The following is a 5,934-nucleotide window of genomic DNA, read 5'->3' as shown; positions in this document are numbered from 1 at the left end:
TTAGGGGGCTCAGCAACTTCACCAAGGCACGCAGGGTCACAGCCTATGTCCAGAGGCACGGGGTCAAAATACTTCTCTTGCAGGAAACCCACGCTCTTGCTCATCTCTCGTCCTCCTTTGCCCATGCATGGAGCTCCAACAAATACTATACAGCGTTCTCCTCACAGTCCAGAGGGGTCCTCACCCTGATCCACAAGACCTTGGAGTTTTCTCTTCGCGCCAGCCACATTGATGACCAGGGTAGATACGTGATCCTCCACTGTTTCCTTGCTAATACAGAATGCCTCCTGGTCAACACATATGCCCCATGCATTGATGCACCCGAATTTTTTGACCACATCCTCGACATTCTCTTAGGATATGTTGGAGTCCCTGTTATCTGGGGGGGGACATGAATCTCATCCTTGACACCGACTTGGACAGATCCGGTGCTGCACCTATAACACTGTCCAGAGCCGCTCGTCGCCTCCATGCACACATGCTCACTTCTGGGCTGGTAGACGCCTGGAGAGTACTTCACCCATCGTCGAAAGAGTTCACATTTTATTCCTCTGTCCATGACAGCCACTCCAGGATTGATCTTTTCCTTCTCTCCACGGGGCTCATGGGCAAAACGCTTACCACACAGATCCAGCCACGCACATTATCCGATCATTCCCCGCTCACACTAGACATCGCCTTACAACCGGCCCTTCCCCAGCACTCCACCTGGCGGTTTAAGTCAGATGCACTGCACGATATTGTCTTCAAGGCTGACATCCTCGCAGATATCTCCTCATTTTTTGATAATGACAAACGCCACAACACTACAGATGGGGTGAGATGGGAGGCCTTTAAGATTTTCATCAGGGGCATGTGTATCTCTAGGGAGGCGGGGGTCCTGAAGGACATTAGAAACTCTCTGCGCCGTTCCGAGTCCAGACTCAAGGAGCTGGAGCGCGAGTATGCGACCACCCCCTCTCCACCCACGCTTGCACAGATTAGAACTGAACTGGAGTCCTTTGCCCTCAGCGAGATAAAATACCTTGCCCGACCCGTTGCGCTCCGAAGTATGGTGAGGGAGAGAGGCCGGGCCGCACCCTTGTCCGCCTTGCCCGTGCCGAGGGAGGCAGGGCTCGGATTGATAGTATCATCGACAAAGATGGAATGAGGCACTGGTCTGATCGCCCCATTTTTTAGACCTTCGCAGATTTCTATGCCGCCCTTTACGCCCGGTAGCTAGAGCATTGACCGCATCCCAATGTCCCTTATTTCCCTAGCCACCAAAGAACAACTAGAGTCTCCCTTTACCCTTGATGAGATCACCGCTGTAATTTCGGCCCTCCCTCAGGGTAAAGCCCCCGGCCCAGACGGCCTAACCGCCGAGTTCTATCAGGAACATGTTGCCCTCCTTGCTCCACGTCTTCACGAGGTTTGGGAGGAGTCGCTGCGTCTCTCTACCCTCCCCCGGTCCTTCCGCGAGGCTGTCATCACCGTGCTTCCTAAGCCGGGTAAACCCCTGGTAAATCTTTGCTAAAATTATAGCAAATAGGTTCCTTCCCATCATGAAACACCTGATTCATCCTGACCAGAGCGGCTTTGTCCCTGCCCGTTCCACGGCATTAAATATTCGGCGACTGTTTAACGTTATCTCTAGAATGGACCCCCAAGCCAACGCTGTAGCTGTGACGCTTGACGCCCAAAAGGCGTTCGATATGGTCTCGTGGCAATACCTTTGGGCGGTGCTGGAGAAGATGGGAGTCGGCCCATACATGATGTCCTGCATTAAACTATTATACACTGACCCCTTGGCCAGGGTCCTGGTTAACTCCCATCTGTCGGCTCCCTTCTCCCTCCACAGAGGGACACGGCAGGGGTGCCTGTTTCTCCCTTGTTATTCGCGATGGCCATCGAGCCCATGGCGGATAGTGTGCGAAACAACCACATGCGCAAAGGGATTCGCCTGCGGGACACCCCCGAAATTATATCACTGTATGCCGATGACGTGCTTTTATACATTAGAGACCCCTCAGTTCACGCGCAAAATTATCAAAATTGGCACATTCTCGGGCTTCACCATAAATTACACTAAGTCAGAAATCTTTCCCCTCACGCCCGCAACTTCCCAACCTGCATGCGAATTTCCTCTCAAATGGGCGCTTGAGGGCATCAAATATCTGGGGGTTCAGGTGTCCCTCTCAAAATCCTCCTTACTGTCCGATAACTACGGGGCTGCCGCGCAATACGCCAATGCCAAGATGGAAAGATGGTGGAACCTCCCCCTCTCACTTTCAGGGAGACTGTCCCTAATAAAAATGATTATAGTCCCAAAGCTCCTATACGTATTTGCTAACGCCCCACTTTGGCCCAGGAAACAGTACTTTGCGGACCTGCACGCAGGATGTGCCTGTTTCTTGTGGCACTCTAGTGCCGTGCGCAGAAAGTGGCAACATATGACCCTACCTTATGAGAGGGGCGGCTTCAATGCACCGGATCTCGCCCAGTATTGGATCGCCGCTCAGGCTCAGCATGCTACATATTGGTACCACCACCAGGACCCCCCCCCCCGCCTGTCAAGCTCGAAATCCTTGCGACCGGGGAGGTAAATGTCATGTCCTTGATCCTTTTTCACTCGTATCGCTCGGAGGCCCGTGCTGACCCAGTGGCCTCCACCATAAGGGCGTGGTGGCAGATTCTGATGCCTGTTTCTGGCTCCCCCCCGTATTACAAATGGCTTCCCCTCTGGTCGCTCCCCGGCCTCACTCCCACACAGGATAGGCTCCTTATGCATCACTGGTCGGACCTGGGATACAGATCATTCTCCGACCTGTTCCCCGATGGGAAATTCATCACCCCTGATACCTGGAGACCGGGGCACTCCAAGTCCTCGTTGGAGTTGCTGCAATACTTCAGACTTAGGGCGGCGGTCCAAGACATGTGGCCTTCGTATCCGGACAAACCCCCTGAGTCCCCCCGAGGTCTGCTACATTGCCAATTCCGCCGGCGGTAAGGGCATTGTATCCTCCCTGTATAAAATGTTGATGGCGCAAGCTGTTGAACCCCCCCACACTGTTCGAGATGCTTGGAGCCGCGATCTGGGATTAGACATCACGGATGATATGTGGACCAAAATGTGCATGCATACATGCAAGGTTTCTCTTAACTCCAGAGTAAGATGTGTTCAATACAAAATACTTAATCGTCCGTACTACACACCCTATGCGATTGGGAAGTTTGCCCGGGACCAAACCCACCCCTGTCAAAGATGCAGATCTAATGATGCGGACCATGCTCACATGTTCTGGTCCTGTGGGGCACTGGCCCCGTTCTGGGATGCGGTGCTTGAGACTCTCTCCGAGATTGTGGGGTTCTCTGTCTGCCCTGACCCTTTGTCTCTTCTATTTGGGCTGTGGGAGGGAACGGAGGCGAAATGGGAGGCAAGGTTTCTGAATGTTGCGGCGATTGTGGCCAAGAAATGTATCCTGCAATGTTGGAAACGTAGATCCCCCCCTTCCCTAGAAATGTGGCTGAAAGCCCTCACCTGGACACAATCTTGTGAAGAAGACTACATTAACATGTTGCCTAGTACTGCTTGACCTAAAAACATATGGACAGAGTTTTGTAGCTATTTGAACCGTAAGGTGGACCTGGAGCTTCTATCATCTCCTCCGTCTCCAGATCCGGGGACGGATCACACTGCACGATAATACCTTTATGGCTATCAACCCCAATCATGATCATGTGTGGCCTCCTGCTGGGCCTGTCCTTTGTCATTCGCGCTTTAAATATGTAATGTGTGTTGTTGTTGCAACTTGTAATATACCAGCTGCTACTTTTTGCCAATAAAGAAAAGTTTAGAGCAGGGCCAGGCTGTCCGCAAATTCCAGTTTCGTAAACAAAAGCACTACGAGAAGGGGGATAAAGCAGACGCACTGCTTGCCGCTAGGCTACGGGGTCAAAGGGCAGAAAGGTCAATTGCCGCCATAGATGGGGGAGGTGGCACCCCGACGACAGACTGCAAAGTTTTATGAGAGACGATATCAATCTGAAGTGGTGCAGGGGAAAACGGAAATAGGACAATGGTCCAGAGGGTGGACATGCGACGGCTCTCCCATGATGATATGGAAATGTTGGACGCTCCAATCACGGTCGATGAGATCGAGAAAGCAATAAAGAGGCTCCCACTTGGGAAGGCGCCGGGTAATGATGGATACACAGCTGGCTTCTATAAGATGTTTATATTGTCTCTCCTCCCCTTTTTGGTTGATTTATTTAACGACATCCTACAGACGGGGGTGGCCCTGACTCCTTCTCAGAGGCACTTATCACTGTGATCCCCAAGGAGGGCAGAGACCCTTAACAATGCGGGTCATATCGCCCAATCTCATTGCTTAATATTGACACAAAAATCTATACGCGAGTACTGGCAGCCGGACCGGAGGTCCACATGCCCAACTAATACATTCTGACCAGGTCGGATTCATCTTAGGGAGACAGGGGGCCGACACCATGCGTAAGACGCTACATTTAATTCATTAGTCAAAAAAAATGTTGGGCCCCCGCTCTCATGTCGGTGGACGCAGAAAAAGCGTTTGCCAGGGTGGAGTGGGGCTTCCTGGAGGCGGTGCTTGAGAAGGTTGGGCTAGGCCCTACATTCAGAAAGGGAGTCAAGGCTGTCTATACGTCCCCCAAGGCTTCAGTTGTGACCAACTCCAAATATTTCAAATGGTGAATGGGAAGGAATACAAGGTAGCCCTTTATGCCGACAACATTCTTTTACACATAAAGAACCCCCTAACATCGATACCAAGAGCCATACAACTAATGGAAAGTTACAGAGGACTTTCAGGATTCAAAATGAACAGATCTAAATTCATACTTTTCCCATTACAAGAACCTATCCCGGAAACCGCCACCAGGCTTTCTACTCTCGGTCTCGTGACTGGTTGAACCACCCTCCGTTTGCTAGGGATAAATCTAACACAGGCATTGGGGAATTTATATGATGCCAATTTTCCCCACCTGCTAGCTAGTTTCCATGCTGATTTAGCTAAGTGGCAGAAGCTTTCGATCTCATGGATCGGGAGGCACAATGCAGTTAAAATGGTCTGCCTCCCAAGATTTCTCTATCCATTCTAAATGCTCCCGCTACGTCTGCCGGATGCATTCTTCGTTGAAGTTAAAAGAGCCATTCTGAGATTCCTGTGGAAGGGGAAAAAGGCAAGGATAGCTTATGAGATCCTTATTCTGTCCAAGGAAAAGGGAGGAGTGGGGCTCCCCGACCTTAAAAAATACTATCAAGCCATTCAGCTAAGGATCCTGATACCACCACCTGAGAGGGCAGAAAGAATTACAGTGGGTACATTTTGACAATTATAACTTAGCTCCGGCCACCGCCGCAGAGTGGCTATGGGTCCTGAGAGATACATTGCTTCAAATACTCCTAAATCACGCGATACTGGGAACGATATGGCAGATCAGGAGGGAGGGGGTAGGCATGCGGTGAATAACCACGTGACCTTCCCATCTGAGCCATATATAAATTACGGTGGCGTAATTAACAACAAGGTCCCTTAGCGCCATGGATTTTAACACCTGCTAAAAGCAGGTGTTAAAACCTCCATGGCGCTAAGGGACCTCGGAATCAGGCGGTAAGGGTCGGCGCTGTGTACGCCGCCGTAAACCCCTTACCGCCTGGGTCCTAATGAGGCCCTTAGTCTTGTTTGGTTTGGAAGAATGTGAAGGTGAAATGAGAAGAATGACGGGAATAGCGGCCCGCTTCTGCTTGTGGCACAGGCCTGCTTGGTGATCAAGTGGAAAGCGGAATCGGCCCGAGCAAGAGAGAGTGGGTCATTGTGGCAACAAATATCTGTGCAATGGAAAGAATTATGCATCCCTCAATGTGTAAGCCATGCAATATGAGTCGTTGTGGGGTGACTTTGTAAATGCATATAT

This window comes from Ambystoma mexicanum, chromosome 1p, assembly GCF_040938575.1.
Source record: "Ambystoma mexicanum isolate Mex_15411 chromosome 1p, UKY_AmexF1_1, whole genome shotgun sequence".
NCBI classification, from domain to species: Eukaryota; Metazoa; Chordata; class Amphibia; order Caudata; family Ambystomatidae; genus Ambystoma; species Ambystoma mexicanum.
This window is presented reverse-complemented; position numbering follows the sequence as displayed.